The 17,801-nt window shown below is 38.7% G+C and overlaps 1 protein-coding gene across 1 annotated transcript in view; it reads left to right on the plus strand.

The window, feature by feature from the left end:
- The first annotated feature begins 3,288 nt into the window (after window positions 1-3,288).
- thsd7ba (thrombospondin, type I, domain containing 7Ba) overlaps window positions 3,289-17,801 on the plus strand; it is a 197,440-nt gene continuing 182,927 nt past the window's right edge. Inside the window, exon 1 of the mRNA XM_085248678.1 lies at window positions 3,289-3,509. The gene's annotated coding sequence lies outside the window, so the exon portion shown is untranslated. The remainder of the gene's footprint in view (window positions 3,510-17,801) is intronic.

The following is a 17,801-nucleotide window of genomic DNA, read 5'->3' on the forward strand; positions in this document are numbered from 1 at the left end:
TTTTAAAAACATTTAAAGACAACAATTCAGTTAGTTTCCAGTCTTTCTGTAACATGTTCCATGAAAAAGGCGCAGAGTGGACAAAGGCTTTCTTACCCAGCTCTGTGCGGACAAGGGGAACAGACAACAGCAGCTGATCATTTGAGCGCAAGGAGTAAGAACCACTATTTGTCCTTGTGACCAAAGTACAAATATAAGGAGGCAGCAATCCAAGCATAGCTTAATAATTCTGTTAGATTCTGTTGTGGGTCAGCTGTTAGCTGGCTCTTGTCACATGGAAGTTTCTTGTTTCTGAAGAGCGGGGTTAGTTGTTAGGGAGGGAAGGGGGAAAAAAAAATCCCAATTACCTTAGGTTATATTTCTCTTTGGTTACAGGATATGATGGTATAAATGATGTCAGGGCAGAATGACAGGAACTCAAAAGAGGTTATCTGTAGCACAGCCAATTACTCCACAGTGGGCCAGAGAGAAAAGCATGGGTCAAACAAAAGGAGTCCATCAAAAATGCAATTATAGAACGAAACTGCCAACAGATAAGGTTGTGTCCCAACAGGGAGGTAGTCCAACAGTTCCACTAAATACACTAGTGATATTTTAACAGATGTGCTCATTAATTAGAAATGATGAATGAAAACCCAATAAACAGAAAAAGCTTTGGGAATAAAAATACACTAAAGACAATTGCAGCATACAAAGTAGTGATATATATGCCAGCCATAATTTGACAGCTCCATTGTTAATATTTAATTACAGGGACCTTTTACATTCAGCGGCTGTAAAAAGTTGTACAGTATGTGGAAAAATAGGCTAACTGCTTATGGTGTCACTAATGTCATTAGAGTTTCTGAGCTTGGGTCTAAACATCATAGTAGACAAGGATGATCTTGGTTTGCAAAAAACAAACCAAAAAACAAAAAAATATTCAACATTATTATTTTCACTAACTAGTACAGAACACCAGATCTGCTAGAGACAATGGCAGTGACAAAAAGACAGGAGCCATAGCTGGAGATGTTATGGTTTTCATTGGGACTGGCCAGGTTGGACACGATTAGAAATGAGTGTATCATAGAGACAGCTCAGGTTGAGTGGTTTGGAAATAAAGCTAGAGAGGCAAGGCCGAAATGGGCACGTGCAGAGGATGGTTACTGGATTTATTGGGCAAAGGATGTTGAAGATGGAGCTGCCAGGCAGGAGAAAAAGAGGAAAATCACACAGAAGGTTCATGGATGTGGTGAAGGATCACATGCAGAGGTCAGCATGAAAGGAGAAGATGCAAATGACGGGGTGAGATGGAGGCATATGATATGCTATGGTGACCCATAAAGGGAGTAGCAGAAGAAGAAAAAAGGCGGCTAGATAACTCCATATTTGGCAAGGTGTTACAGCATTAAAGTCAGTCCTACGCATGCCAGTGAGCGCTAACGAGATAAGCTGATGATTTCACTTTGAGTTTATTTTAGATTAAGCTGTAGAACTGATGGAAAATGAAAAATGGGTGATAATTGTTTGTAAATTTGACACTATTAGCAGAGATCACCCCATTACTGCCCTGGCTGATTATCAGACCAGATATTTGTTGTTTTCAGAATCCATACTTAATCCAATTGCTGCTTAAATAACAAATAACTCTGTTTTGCTGTAATGGCTCTTTTTGAACAGTTACTGCTTGCAGGCTCATAGACGAATGGAAAGAGTAAATTATTACTGAGATTATTTTGTTTTAAAGATCATCTGCGACATGTCTCAAGATTTGCAGTTGAATGGCTGCGATGTGCTCCAGATCTCCTTCACAGTGTTAAAATTGTGATTTTATTTTGGGGAAGAGGGAACACTTGCAATGACAATCAGGGTGAGAAGGGCAGTGAATGAAGATGCTGGATGGGAAACACAATGGTGGAGGCTGCTTTCGTGTAATTCTCTCGATCAAATTCATGGTGCGCACTTCTATGTTAATGATGTGACTGAAGAAACAACCACCATTCCAAGTTTCAGTGTGGATCACTGGCCAGATTAAAATCTTTCAAAGTTTTGTTTTTTGTAGACTTTTTTTAATTGCAGTACATTTAATGTTGCACCGTGGATGTTAGAAAGTAAAAATGTCAATAAAAGCACAATCCCAGCATATATTGAGTGTGCAAAATATTGTAATAAACAGTACACTGCTGTTTTCACGTGTTATTTTACTTATCCAGCTGTTAAATAATTGCATATCTGGAAAGTTTTTCTTATGAAAATGCATTAAGTCATATTTTTTTATGCCAGCAAACCTTCCAAAAATTGCTTTGTGAATGTATGATGGTACTCATGATGGTACTCACAATTACTCATTTTATTCAGTAACACCACTTGAAAACTCTAATAATGTAATGTATTCATATTAAGAATTTCATATTTTTTTATAACTCCCACACATTTGAGAAAGTGGGATTGCTGTAACAAATTTAAAAAGTTAGAATAAATCAATAAACTTGAAGTAATGTTTATAACTCTGTGGTTTTCTGCTCAAGACCTGACCACCTTAATCATGCCACAATCTGGATAAATCGATTAAAACAATGAAAAAGCAAAACAAATTTGCATACCAGCATTTGAAACTTCCAAAAGTTAGTAACGCTTATTAAAAGTAAAAGCAGTGAATGAGTTATTTTTTTCTTACAAGCTAAAAGAGCTAAAGAGCCATTCTCTCCATAATGGCCAAAAAGCCAACATAGGTAAAAAGGGTAAGTCTTTACAATATATAGATCACAAAACGCCACTTATAGTGTCTAAGTTTTTGAAAGCTATTGGAAAAGGCAAAGAGTATCCTGCAAAAAAAAAAAAAGACACAGTTGAAAGGGGAAGCAATTTTGAATTGAAAGACAAAAACACTTTCTGCAACAATTGTGATAAATGACAATGCGTGTGTAGCGGGGGACCTCAGAGAATAAAGAAACGGGAAAGTGCCTAGGAGGAGGAAAAATAGGGCAAATGAAGTGGCAAAGACAATCTTTGCAAACTGCACGGAAAAAAGAATATCAGTCTGTGTCTTTGTGCATGTGTAGGTGTGTATGCGTGTCTATGTGTGTGTTGGAGTGGGTGGGTGTGCATACATCTGCGTATGCATATGCAGTGGGAAAGAAGGAGGGGGTGTGTTCACTTGGAGACAGCAGGGATGGCTTATTAGGAAATCATTCCTTTTAGCCAATGGTTTTTAAGAGGGAGGCAGATGTCATTTGGCTGAGAAGTACCACCTCCGAGAGCCAGCACATCCCCTTCAGTGTAACGCCGCGCTGTGTGAGAGCACCACTATCCCTGCTGTCTCCTCTCTGGCTATTTCTCCCGTTTGGTCCACAGACACTTTCTCGCCTTCTCCCTGATTCCTCCTGCTCCCTCTCTTTCTCTGCGCTCTGCTTGCCCCTCCTCTCTCCTTGCCTTTCCCCCCTTCTCTCTTCTCCTTCTTTCTCTGTGATTCTGAACCATAGACACAGATAGGATCTGTTACAGCATCAGCATCAGCAAGAGCTCAGGTAAGACCCTTTTTTCTTTTTGGTTTGTTTTTTCTTCGCTTTGCAATGAGGGTTCATAAAATTTAAAGCATAAAGCCTGGTTGCTTGCTTCCCGTAGTGGACAAATTGATTTCTCCACATTTCTAGTTTCTCCTTGCTCTGTTTGCCGTGATGAATTTGAAGTGGAGGTCTGATTATTTTAAGAGAGACAGTCTGAGCAAAGTTGAGGAACTCAAATGTCATTTTGTAAGCGCTTTTATTGCAAATAAGTTGTGACAATAACAACTTCAGGAATTTTACTTCAGGCAGAGGAGTGTACCTGATAGGTAGGACTGAATATACCCTTAGATAGAAAGGAAAACACGGATATTATGTATTAAACAAAGATGTGCAATGAGGCTGAAAGAATGAGAAATAAAGCCTGCAGCATGGGACAAAACAGAGAAGCAAAAGGGCTTTCGCTGGTCGAAGCTGGTGGCACAAAGTGAGTTAAGAGTTAGGGAAGCTCAAGTGTTCACAGATTGGCAGGTGCCCAGCGGACACAGTTTATCAGGACCTGTCATCCTTCCTGAACAAAGATATTTTTCTCTTTGGTATATTTATAGAGTGATCACATGTGACTTTGTGTACAGCAAAGAAAAACACGATAGTAAAGCTATTAGTGTTCTATGCAAGAACAGTTTTTCTCTTCTTCAGAGTGTGTCAGAACATCTGAGGCTATACAGTATGACTGACTAGATTTTTTTTTTATGTATTCTTTTAATCTTGGCTTAAGATGGTTACATTGAAAATCTGTCTACTGAAATGAGCAAGTGAGAGAATCAGTAGGTTTTTCTACAACTGCGTGTTATAAGAGAAGGTTAGGTCATAGTGTTAACTATATAGTAATTGCTGGTCATGGATATAGCATTTGTGAAAACAGTTCCCTTTCAAAGTGTAATCTTTATAAATGCAAATGACTATATAAATTTGCATAAATTACAGAAGCAGACCGTGCTTTTTGCCTCCCTCATTTCGGAGATGTTAAAATGAGTTTAAGACTGCCCCATGAGCAACGCTTAGCCTTTGAAGTTTAAATAAACAATAGGACCATGCAATTGTACTTGTGCAATGCAACAGTGAAGCACATTAGTGTCACTTAAATCATGTCTCATGGTGGGTTTGTCTGCTTTGGAGCACCTTTGCAAGAGAGCCTTTGCTGTAATGATGAATGTTGAAAGGTGGTCTTTGCTGATAAGTAATCTTTCAAGTTCATCTTTAGCTAATATTTTCTCGAGGACCGATGCCCTGTTGGTTGTTTCTGTGGCGTAAGAATATTCATCATACTGATGAATTTAAATGAAATCTGAAAATAGCTCTGAGCAAAGTTGCGTCGGGTCTCATAAGTAATACAGCGGTGTGCTTATATTTCATTCATGACATAGTTTGCAGCGCTCTCTTGGACTGTGGAGAGAAATGAGAGAAATAGCTTTGTGATGTGAAAAGACACTGGTTGTTGAGGTGAGAGAACAACCAGATACACTGCAGTGGAAACACTAACAGCTGGAGCTGAAACTGCATTTTAATTTATGGACACACACACAGAAAACTTGCTCATTTTCACCAGACTTGCCATATTCCACAACAGTTCTGAGGCATTTATGCTGTTTGCTTGGCAATGCAACCCACACTGCACACAGCAACGAGGAAAGGCATGGTATAGGCTTTTTTGACATCTGTTAATGATACAAAATCAGTGACAGAACTACAAACCAAGAGATGTAAACGTCTTTTGTGCAGTATGTGCTGTGTTAATGTTTTCTAGAGCAAAAAGAAGCTGCCTCAGCTTGCCTGACACAGCCTCTTTCATTAACCCAGCATTCAGCTGGAGACCCAGAAAAATATCCGCGTTTTGAGGAAATGAGAGACAGAGAAATGGGGAAGCTGGTGCCTTTTCAGTCCGCTGAGGGTTCTGTGCTGACAGCTACACTCCGTCTTTTTTTCTGGTTGGTTGTGAGCTGCCCCAGGTGTGACAGGCAGCCGGAGTAATGGGGGACATTTGACAGATGCATATTTCCAGCCTTGAAAGCTTCATATAAAGAAGATAGACGGCATGGATTCAGGCTGAGCGTGGGACAAACTGTTGGGCTGTGAATCACCTCAATGAGTGCGCCGCCTCTCTGCTCGATTGATCCGTCACGTGACTCTCACAAGCCTTCCAAGTTACTAATTGTATCCCCACCTGATTATTGATTGAAATATGAGGGTGGTATATTGGACTCAAGGAGGCAGGCAGCGTGTTGTGCCCACTTATACTGGTGGAGGTGGCTGGATTACAGACAGAGGGACCCCACAGATTTCACTGGTTTGATTTCAAAAAAGAAATATTTGGAATGAAAAGTGTGACTTCTGTGTAGGTTGAGTGCGCATGTGTCTGCATGCACATGTGCATGGGGTTGAGGTATCACTTGTGTGCTGGATCCATTTTTGCAGCATCGCGGGATGCTACTAATAATGGTGGCTTTATGCAATAATTAATCTTTTACAAGGCTATAAGGGCACATAACTAGGAGTCAAGGTAGGAGGATTAGATTACAGTTTGTAAAGTAGATGGAAGCGTTTCTTGGCAATCAGACTTCATCTGGCAGTCAGTCAGCCCAGGGAAACGCTAACTGAGCAATGAATTCTCCAATTTAAGGTATATTTGTCTCCAGTGTGCCCCTATGTCATTTAAAGTCCCTGTATAATTTAAATTTACAGATTGGCCCATTTTTACTTGTTAAAGAACACATGTTAGGTGCTTTGAGCTAATATGCTCACAGGGATACTGACATGTTTGGCTATTAAAGTAGATGTCATGTTTGCCATGTTCACCATCTGGGTTTAACATTATAGCATACTAGCGTTTGTGCAACTCAAGCACAATAAACCTTCTTCTTATTACTATTCTGAATGTCTGTACATGGCAATCCATACAATAGTTGCTGTCTGACTGATCACCAGATTGAGATGAGCTGAAGGTACATTTCCACACATGCGTGGGTCTAGAAGATAGATGCACCCAACATAAAGTCACCCATTGGTTTTAGACTGCACATTTTCACCACTCAGCACCTTGTTAAGTTTTCAAAGACAGATATTGCTATATTGGGATAAGATGTAGTGATAAGCTATCAGCTTGATTTTGAAGCTGCATGGGTGGACATGAAGGTACAGACATCTAATAAGCACAACGTAAGAGGTTAAAATAGTAGAACTTCACTTAGCAAAACTTTGTGGATGGTCTGTACCACAGCAGGCAGTGATTTTGTCAGATAGGTCCATTAAAAAGCTCCAAAGGCCACCAAAGCGGAAAACGTGGTGGAAAGGTCTACCAGTGTCTCCCATTAGTGGACGTTGAGTGCATCAGATACCTGTAGCTACAGCAAACTGATTGGCAGGTTTCCCAAAACAAAGTGGCCATGCCCATAGCCCACAAAAGTACAGTGCAGTTATATTACAGTTATTATGAAGGAAGCTATCCAGAGAGATGCCCAGTTTTGTGGACCATGTAAGTCATATATGAAGCATGTAAAGTTTCTTAACCTTGTAAAGATGTCATTTTAACAAAGGAGTCTATGGCAATGGACTGTATTTAGGAGTCAGACTGAACTAGATTTCGATGGATACTGCACTTATTGGTATTTTACATTGGCTTCCTTTTTCAGTCTTGGGAGTTGACCTACAAAATCATGCACAGACCAGCCACAACATTATAACTACTGACCAGTGAAACAAATGATCTCATTATAATGCAATGTTCTCCATGTGTGCTGGTATTCATGTGGCTGACCACCCACTTAAGGATTGTTCCAGATCAATCACACTCCCACAGAATTGACATTGACCCAGCCTTCAAACTCCCTCGATCCCAATCTGATCAATTATCTGCAAGATGTAAGCCAGATCCACAGAGGCCCCATACTGCAACCAGGAACCAAAGGATATACAGCCAAAAGCCTGGTGCCACACACACCACAGGATATTGCAGACCCACTGTGTCCATGCTCTGATGGGTCAGAGCTGGCATAAGAAAGATGTGAAAAAGATAGCAGGTGGTTTTACCGTGGTCGATGATTGACGATTACACACAAACTAGAAAGATCACGTGTAATAAAATACAGCTAAAAATATAATTTAAGAAACGTTCTCCAAAGTTTTTGTGTCTCAGCCCCACATTCTGATCTGACAGGCTGTTGTTAAGTAACTGTATAGAGAAAAACAGCAGTCAGTGATTGCAACTTAACTGAGTACAACTTCTCCACTGTGTAGGTGTATGCTGTATTTGAAAATGCCTATGGTGTTTCAAATAATATAGCTAATCAAAGTGATATTTATGAACAAATTTGCATTAAAATATTTCTTTTGACTAAATCACAGTGATCACAGTTTCTCCGTCTGTATAGCAAGCACATGTGGCCACTTCCATTTGTATTAAATAATAAACATAAGTTCTCTTTTGAAGTCATGAACTGTGAGCAAGTGTTCTGGGCTGCAAGTAAAATGTTACACAACTGTTTTCTTTATGTGAAAGCATTGGCATTATAAAATGATAAAGGACAGATGGCTTAGTGCATACTTCTTTATCGCTAAGGGCTCTTCATATTACAGTTTATTCTGCCGTAATATGATGCAATGAGAGTGCTGAGCAAGTACAAAGTTATTTGTCAATTACACCTCCCTGTTAATAGGATTAGATGCATCTGAAAAGCTCTCAAAAGGGTTGTTTGCAGTGAATATGGTGTTCACAACTGTGACAGAGAGGCACGGCTCATGCTGAGGCTATGAGCAATAAATTGTGACAATGTTTTGGAGGAAAGTTGATTATTGGTTGTAAAGAGTACATCAGTCTGTATATGTGGGTTTTTTTGTACTATTTTAATTTAAATACTCAGACAAAAATGATGACGTAATTTCACGGTTGGTAAATTAGGAATACTTTCCCAGGATGGATACACTGTTGTGTGCTCAAATGATATATATGCATAATCACTTTAATCAGTCAGTTGATAGTCAAGGCATGCATTTAACTGGATAACCTCTCCGTTATTTTTCATTTTGGTTTATTAAAATTTGTGAACAACAAGACAAACATGTGCACATATGTTCCCAACATAATACTGGATGGTTGTATTGACCATTGTTAGGTTTTGTATTGTTGATTGTCATTTATGCTTAGAAATATCTACTTATATATGCTTAGAGTTTTATAAATGGGAAGAGGTCGTACCTTGTCTTATTGTTTTATGGTAGGATAAACGTATCTATATCTATATCTACACACACACACACACACACACACACACACACACACACACACACACACACACACACACACACACACACACACACACAGGCAAGGTACTCTTTGTATGTAGACGTCGTATGTTAATGAACCTATGCATATTCATGTAACCTCAATAAAAGAGCAGTGTTATGGGGGAGCGGACGAGAGCAACTGGGGTCAAGCGAAGGAACAGCATTTGTCCGGTTCTCTCCCGTGCACGAGAAACATGAAGAACTTTGCCTACTTCGTGTCTTGCTTTGCTGTGTAATTATATTGTCTTCAACGTTCCAGCGAATAGGTTCAAGCTACAAACCTATCAACCATCTCAACAGATTGTTAGAGATTCTATAAAATAGTAGAAATTCCCTCAAAGAAATCTTTTTCTTAGAGAAGGCTGTGTGGCGGTGAAACCAAATTGGCCTTTTGAAAGTATGTCCATCAGTTTGTCTGTTTGAAGTGAAGAAAGTCCTGTTTTTTTCCTGATTGAAATGCAACTGTGATAAATATTAAAAAAAAAAATAGCAGACATGTTTTTGATTTTATTTTCCCCTCTTAATGCATTCACAAACCAAAGCAAAAAAGGCATCCCCTTGAATTTTTTAAAAGCTATTTACTATATATGACAGATTTGCATTAAGAAAATATAACGTATCTCCTTTGATGGTTTAATTTGAATACTTTGTGGAGAGGACTGCCAGGATGTGTTTTGACAATGTCTTCATCTCGAGAAATATCAAATCACGGAAGTTCAAAAGCAGTTTTTTTTTTTTTTTTTTTTTTGTTATACGTAAAATTGTATTGTATTTATTTAAATTTTTACTTTTTAATTATTTTATTTGCATTTTTCTAATCACTAGGGTTTGAGAGTAACGCAATTTCTATTCTGTGTATGTCCTGTACATGTGGCAGAATTGACAAATAAAGTTGACTTGACTTGACTTGACTTGAACAGGAACACTTCAGGGGTTTGGTATGCCTGCAAAATGTTTCTGGGCTGTAATATATTTCCCCCTTCACTCACTTTACTGCTTTACACCCTTTTCACATGAAAAGCGACACCCGCTACTATTCAATTCATTTTTAATGAGAAGCATGCGGGCAGTGAGGGACTTGTGTGCACGCACCGTGGAAGCATGGGATTTATCACAATTGTCAGAGATCACATTTTATGTTGAGGTCACGAGAAGGAGGAGAATTTAATTTTGGCCGGGTTGGACTGCCCCGGAGCTGTAATGTACATATTTAAATTTACAGGGATATAAACTAAAAGGCACATGTCAGTAAAGGGAGGCTCAGCGAGCTGTCTGTTCTGAGACGAGAAGAATGTACTCTTGTGACCGTGTCCTCTGGTAATGTTTTGTGTAAAGGCAGAGTACTATCAAAGCAGCTCTTATTGTGTCAACAGCTAGCAATATTGTAAATGTGTGTGTCAGTGAAAAATGGTGCAGCAATAAAGTAGAACTGTGATATCCTGATTGTACAAACTAAATATTGCGAACGGTTAGCTTGAGTGTTGATGCTAGCCAAAGTTAGCTATCTTTATCAAATTAGCTGGTGGCAGAATTGAGCATGATGTCTTTTATATATTGTTATGGACTGCTCTAGTAAAGTGAGTGGGGAATACATTGTTGTTGATTGAAAACATCCCTTCATGATGGTTTGATTACTCTGCTGTTCCCATGGTTACTTCATTGCGCACATGTACTGTATCGATACCCCAGATGGTGTGTTTGTTTCTCACATGCGGCAGGGTGTGGACCTCAGATTGGAGACTGCTTCCATCTGAAAGCACCTTTCTCATGACACATGCAGTTATATCATTAAGCTAGCTGCCATTTATTTTAATTTGAGCATGTGTGGGCCATTCATGGAAAAGTAATTCATATTCCACCCTGCTTTGCAGCTTCCCTGTGATGTTTCCAGGATATGTTTTCAATTCCAATTCTGAGTATGGCTTTTAAAGAGTTACATAACTTTAAAAAACTCTTTCCTCCTAGGTATGTACTTACACCCTGCTGTCTTCAGGTGGTTTTAAAGGAATGCTTGTTTGCTGTGTGAGTTTAAATTCTTCTTTTTCTACATTATCACATGGGATTGTATATAAATATCATGCTATTTTAGGCGCATCTGGTGCTTCTTTAAACCTTTTCCTGCCATTTTACTTGGCATTCGAAATATTTTGGGTTAGGTCAGGTTGGGGTCGAGAATTTAATGCCATAACATGGCACATTAAAAGCAAAAACATTGTGATAACACAAGAAATGTCTTGCTGTTACAGTTATGTACCATTTTAAGGTACAAGTTTGGGGGAAAAATGCATGTCTCTCCTTTATGTTAGAGAGCTGCAATTTTCAGCTTTTTCAAAGCAATTGCTATTTAGCATTTTTTTAAATGTCTATGGATAGAATGGAAACCTATACTTAACAACTGAACCAAGTGGTGGTTCCATATTTCAGCTCCACAAAAAGAATATTCTCACATCTAGTGAAAACATGCTGTATGCACAGAGTATAAATTACAGTTACAGCTACTACATTCATCTGGGGTAACCTGCATTACGGCATAAACTGTTCGGGAAGAGTAATAGAGAAAGAAATGTGTTCATTTACTGCAGTTTATATAAGCAACTATTTGTCTGATTGCTATATTCATGAGCTCTTGTGATATTAAAATGTAGTTTTTTTACACTTCTGGCACAGTGGTTAGTACTGTCTCCTCAGAGGAAGACGATTTGAATTTGCTGCCGAGGACTTTCTGTGTGGAGTTTGTGTGTTCTTCCTGTGCCACCAAAGACATTTATGATGGATCAATTGGCAGTGAGTGTGAGTGATTGCCTGCTTCTCTGTGTGATGAACTAGTGACGCCTTTTGGGAAATGTCAGTTTAGATGGGGCATCGGCATAGGCTTCACAACCCTGCGACCTTAGTTAGATAAACTCCTAAGAAAATCCACAGATGGATTTTCATAAATAAGGAGCTTAACAAACTGCTTTGATAGTTATCCCTGGAAAATGGAGATATGAGTTTGGTTTCATTTTAGGGTGAATTCTAGATTACTTAAAAACCTTGCAAGCATTTGGCTATGTATATGCAGGTTATCCTCAAAGAATACTTTTAAAATATGCACTCAGATACCTCAGTTTCAAAACTGTGGCTGCCAGAAACATGGTTTTTCTAGAGCCAGACGTGAGCACATTCTAGCGAAGGCAGAATGCTAAGTTACAACTAATGCTAGAGAGCCTAAAAGGTACATCTATAGTCTGTATATTAGACAGAAAACCAAATTGAACCAGGTTGTAAATATGCTTATTCCTGCTGCAAAGTTAGCCATTTTTACATGGAATTCTGTGGGGACAGACCTGCTTTTAGAGCCAGCGTGAGATGGCCACTCGTGACAACTAAAGTTTTTGGCACTTCCACATTGTCTTCATTTCTAACCCCTGAGAGGTTGCTGCTGTGTTTGCTTGTTGAGTAACTGGAGCTTCCAGTGAGTCATTTATCTTGCTACATTAGCTGACATACTGTAGATATGTATATAGACTTGCATCATGGTGTAACTTTTATGAGGTACAATACTATAAAAGGTGACTTTAAAAATTTTATTTTTCCCCCAAATGGTTTATTTTGTTGTTGCTCCTTTAATTTTCTATAAAAATTATGTGGTTGAATTAGGATCCCATTCACAAATAAACTACCAAAGTGTGGCTCTTGGAAACAATTGTTACCTCTTTTGACCTCAACTTAAAAAATGTACCCTTTTTCACCTAAGCTTAAAAACACCTGACTCCATTAAAATAAAGAAATCCTTCTTAGAGGAAACCATTTAGAAAATGCTACCCTTGACATGGTTAGTGGTGATGATTTCATGCTCCTATTCCTCTTCACATCAAACTGATAGAGGGTAGGATGGAAGCTATTATTTGGACAGAAGAATCATAATTCTCTGCAGGGCTGTTGTTAGTTCACATTGCTACCCAAAACACAAACACTTTTTTTTCCCCAGAGTCTATTGAATTTGCTGACCCCCAACACCCCAACAGTTTTCAATTACATTAGCCCCCACACTGCAATCCACTTGGAATACAAATGCAGAAGCTTGAACAAGCCTTCTCTTAAGAGTCTTTGTCAAGTAGCCGGCTTATTTGTCTATAGTTCTTTCCATCTGGCCACACAGGTTATTCGTTGGCTGTTTTGTAGTTGTCAGGCAGCTGAAGGAGTCTGTCACAAAACCCAGTCAGCTCACTGGCCTTTAGCTTAGATCTCCTGCTTTTGTCACCCCAATTAACTTTGGATCACTTGCTATATTCACTAAATCTTCCTAGCGCGTAATAGAATTAGTGCAGCAATACAATTCGTTCTTAATGGTCAAATGTGTCTTTTTCTTGGCCTTCTGTACAGACATTCTGTCTCAATTGGCGTTTTTTTTCTTGGTTATTCTGCTGCTGTCTTTGAGGTGTCAGCGGTAATTACATTTAATGAGAAAGGAATGGAGTTGTTCACCTGAACAGAACGCACGACCTCTGATGAAAGAATGCCGTTTCTGCTTATGAAAATGTGCAGTCAGTCAGTTGCGATGCTACACTGATATTCGGGGTTCGAATCGGTTTTGAACAGTCTTTTGTGCGATATGGATTCAGAAAGAGGCGATGGCACAACTAATGACTGGCAACTAAAGGGAGTGTGTACTTTAAGACTTAGTAATGTAGACTGAAGAGGTGAGAGTGAGCTGCTTAAGATCAACGTTCTTTTGATTTGCTGAGGCTCTTTTAAATGCTGCTGTTGCATCTTGTCTAATTTACCATGATAAGAAGCTGTCTTCAAGCTGAAATTACTAATGAGATGGGAATATTTTTTAAAAAGTGTATTAAGAAAAATCCGGTGTTGCTCACTTGGTGTTACCACAGCCAAATATGATTTCCCTTGCAATGCATTTACTCTCTATCTCATCCAGTGACTTAGTATTTGCAGTGATCTGTGGTGTGAGTGGAAACATCATCTGACGTGAAACTGAAAGATAAAGAAGTCATCATATTTCTGAGTTTTTACATTTTAATTATTTAATGCTTATTATAAATGCTAATTATACTGATGTTACATTGACTACTGTGTACTTTATGTTTCACTCGAAAAAAAGTCAGAATTTCTTGTAATTTTTAAAGTGGTCTTGAGCAATATTTCTTTGGACTTTTTGAAAAGTTTTCAGTTTTTCTTTGGACACTGGCTACTTTTTCACTCACATTCAGTCGAGTGTTTGTACCTGATAATTTTCACAGAAATGTTTTTCTACTTTGTTAAGCCTACACATAATAGACAATCTAGCAAACAACCAATTTTAGATTTAGATTTAGGAGCTCAGCTTGGTGTGCAGTGTGTCTTTAAAAAAAATGAGGAAACTAGAGGAGAGGAGGAGAAAAAAATCTATCAAAGACCTGACACAGAAACATCTGGCCTTTCAGTCAATCCATCCACTTCATTAAATTGTCAAGAAGTCATGCTGAAGGGTAACAGTGAGGCCAAGATATGCCAAATCATAAATAGAAGAAAAGAAAATAAGCAGCAACAGGTCTCATGGAGTGATGAATCCAAATGTGAAAATATTTGTTCAAATGAATTTTTAGTTCAAATCACTGTCAGTATGTATGGAAGAGGTTATAAAAGAGGTACAACAGTTATTATCTACAGCCATCCATTAGTATGGTCTGTTTTTGATTGTTTTTTTGTTTTTTTTAGTGGGGAGTTATTTTGTGTTACTGCTTCCTGTTTTATTTTGATAGTAGTTTGTCTAGTGTGCGTTGTATTTAGTTTTACTTTCCCGCCTTGTTCTAATTAGTTTCAGCTGTGTCTCGTCATCCTCCCGTGTCCACTTTCCTTGACAACCTCATGTGGGAGTATTTAAGGCAAACCTTTCCCTTTCCTTGTTTCAGAGAGTCTGTTAATCCTCCTTGTGTGTTACTGGCTTGTGTTTTGAATTCGTTTTTTTATCACTTTTTCCCAGTTCTTATTCTAAACTATGTATAAGGTCCTCAATATGTGTATTTACATGAGCAAGAGGAAGTAGTTCATTTGCTGTAGTTTAGAGGCAAACTGTGCATCTATGTATTTGTCATTATTGATAAATAAAGTAGGACAAGCTCTAAATTAACAGTAGAAAGGGAGCGTTTCCTCAGCATACAATAGAGTGGCTCATGGATGTGCGTGCTTTTTCTTAACACTATCATTGTAGCTTTGGCTACACAGGTAGTATTTATTTAGTACTGGAGCTGCAAATTGCCATTCCAAAAAAATATATTTTGCTTAATGTATAGCAGAGGTGGGACCAAGTCATTGTTTTGCAAGTCTCAAGTAAGTCTCAAGTCTTTATCCTCAAGTCTCAAGTCAAGTCTCAAGTAATGTCAGGCAAGTCAGAGTCGAGTCTCAAGTCACTGGTGTAAAAGTCCGAGTCAAGTCACAAGTCTGAAACTTTGAATTTCAAGTCCTTTCGAGTCTTTAAAAAAAAAAAAGAAAAAATAATGTTGCAGTTATGCTAAATGTAAATATTAGACCATGTAATTTTAAAATCTGTGTTTTTCTCAACACATACAAAATAGTGAACTTAGAAAATATACACAAATTGTGAAATTGCACCTCTTTAAAATGCAGCTCAATTAAACCTAGCTCCAAGAATAATTTTCACCGACAGTTCTGAGATACGCTGCATGTTATTCTTGGATGCGGTTGTAGGACCAGCTTTAAAATCGCATGACAAAAATATCATACACATTAAAAAAAACTGTATCACCAACGTAGCCTGGACAACATTTGCTAGTTGGATGAAGTCAGCTATCTCATCCTAGCATATTTATATGCATATTTATAATTATACGCTTCTTGGAGTGAGCGCACACACTCATGAAGTTTAGTAACTTCCGGTCACTGCAACAAGCCCAGGTACAGTTTACCGACGGATGGGTGCAGGACCTTGAAATGCACCGTGTAGAACGAAAGACCATCGTACGTATCATAAGTTTACCAGTCTCACAAACTGTCATCATAAATACACATTCCTTAACCGTTTATTAATAGGATCTTTGAGCTCAACGGTAATTAATTAGTAGTGGAAATAATTTCTGGTAGCATCACAGAAATGTAGCAGTGACAATAATATTGTATGCTGTAATCGTACTGGGCAATTAGTGATACAAAAAACCTGTTTTATCCTGTGAATAAAAGTATGTGTTTTTGTCAGTGTACCATAATAACAGAAGCGAAACGCAATATTGTGTCAGGATAATTTACTATTTATGCACAATAAATAAAGGAGCATAGCACGACAATTTCTGTTCAGCGCCAGACTTGCTTGTAACCTATATCACCAATTATGTTAAGAAAAATGACGCATTAACTACAACAGCAGACTGACCTTTGTGTAAATGCTTGGAGCAGACTAACCTGTGAGCTGGAGGGTTCTAGGACGTTATATTTGATCTTTGAATGGCTGCAATCCAGTCGCCTCTTTGTTACTTCGGAAACATGGCTCGAACAATTTCTCTTCCACGACGTAATCCGATAACAACCGATCTCTTTACCCGTCGGCTTCCCGTGGCTGTCATGCGACCGGCTATTGCAGTTAATAATACAACAGCTTCTTGACATTTTTGTGTTTCTTTTTATCGCTGTGTGACTGATTTTAATTGAAAGCCTGCGTGCGCTAGTACCGCTTGCCACGAGTTCCCAGAATCCTTTGCAGTTCTACCCGTGAATGACGTCACATTTTCAATCTCTATATAATATGCATGTTAAATTTTATATTTGGGGTGAAATATCAAGTCTTTTCAAGTAAACCGGTTCAAGTCCAATTCAAGTCCCAAGTCATTGGTGTAAAAGTCCAAGTCAAGTCACAAGTCTTAGAACATTTTTTCAAGTCAAGTCTAAAGTCATAAAATTAATGACTCGAGTCTGACTCGAGTCCAAGTCATGTGACTCGAGTCCACACCTCTGATGTATAGCTGTACGTTAGTGCTTTATGCAAGCACAGATGTATATGGTTATATTGGTCAAATCCACATAGTCCATATAATCCTATTTCTTCATTTACTTAATTGCCATCCACATTGCTAGCACGGTGTCATTATGCATAAACAGACAAAAACACCCACACACAGATGTACATTCCATTAAACAACCCTCATTTTTGTCTGTCTTTGAATATTGCATTTTATATAACTTGAGTATAATGACAATGAGAACTCAACTTTTTAAAAAGTTTTGAAAAATCCATCGGTGATATTAAAAGATTTGTGCATTTTTCTTGGTCGCTTGAGTTTCTGGTCTTTCCATCTGGTTGTCTTCTGATGTAGTGTTGTCCTTATCTTCCTGGACTCCTTCTCTGTGTAGATACACTCTGTCTTCATTCATACTACATGTAATTAACGGTAGATAAGCTAACATTTTTAAAACATCTACTGATTCACTTATTGCTGTTTGGGTCTTGTGTTGACATGTGGACGAGATGCTGCGAGGATGCGTTTTTAGCGATCGTATTTCACCCTTTTGCCCTGACACCTGAGGTGCAAGAATCAGTGTTGCATTGTCACGATGCTGCATTGGCCCTTTGCTCTCCACGGCAGCTGCCTGCTTCAAAAGGCCGCCTGTTGATGTGCTCTGATAGTTCATTATTTTATTACACTTCAACCTGCAGCAACAGGCTGTGAGACATGTTTCTCTCTCCTCATTTGTAGTGCTAGATACAGTTTCTCTGCTCTTTTGCATCTAATTAGGACAAGCTGTGTGCCTCCAAACAATGGGATAATGGCTGGCACTCACTGGCTGTGCTGGTGCTGAGTGCCTTCTGGCCAAGCACCAGAACCTTGGAGTGGAAATCTCTCCTTACACAAATGTGGCACAGTTACGAGTGCCAGGGTATGCTGGTGCTTATTGGTATCCACATCACATCCACGTCATGGACTCTGGAGGGGCTTTAGACTGCCTGGTGTTTTAATTGTTAAATATTTTACTCAGTTTATAGCTCAT

The sequence above is a fragment of the Mchenga conophoros genome, linkage group LG16, assembly GCF_057382185.1.
Source record: "Mchenga conophoros isolate Kocher_MC1m ecotype Shallow Benthic linkage group LG16, M_conophoros_male_GT1.1, whole genome shotgun sequence".
Classification (NCBI taxonomy): Eukaryota; Metazoa; Chordata; class Actinopteri; order Cichliformes; family Cichlidae; genus Mchenga; species Mchenga conophoros.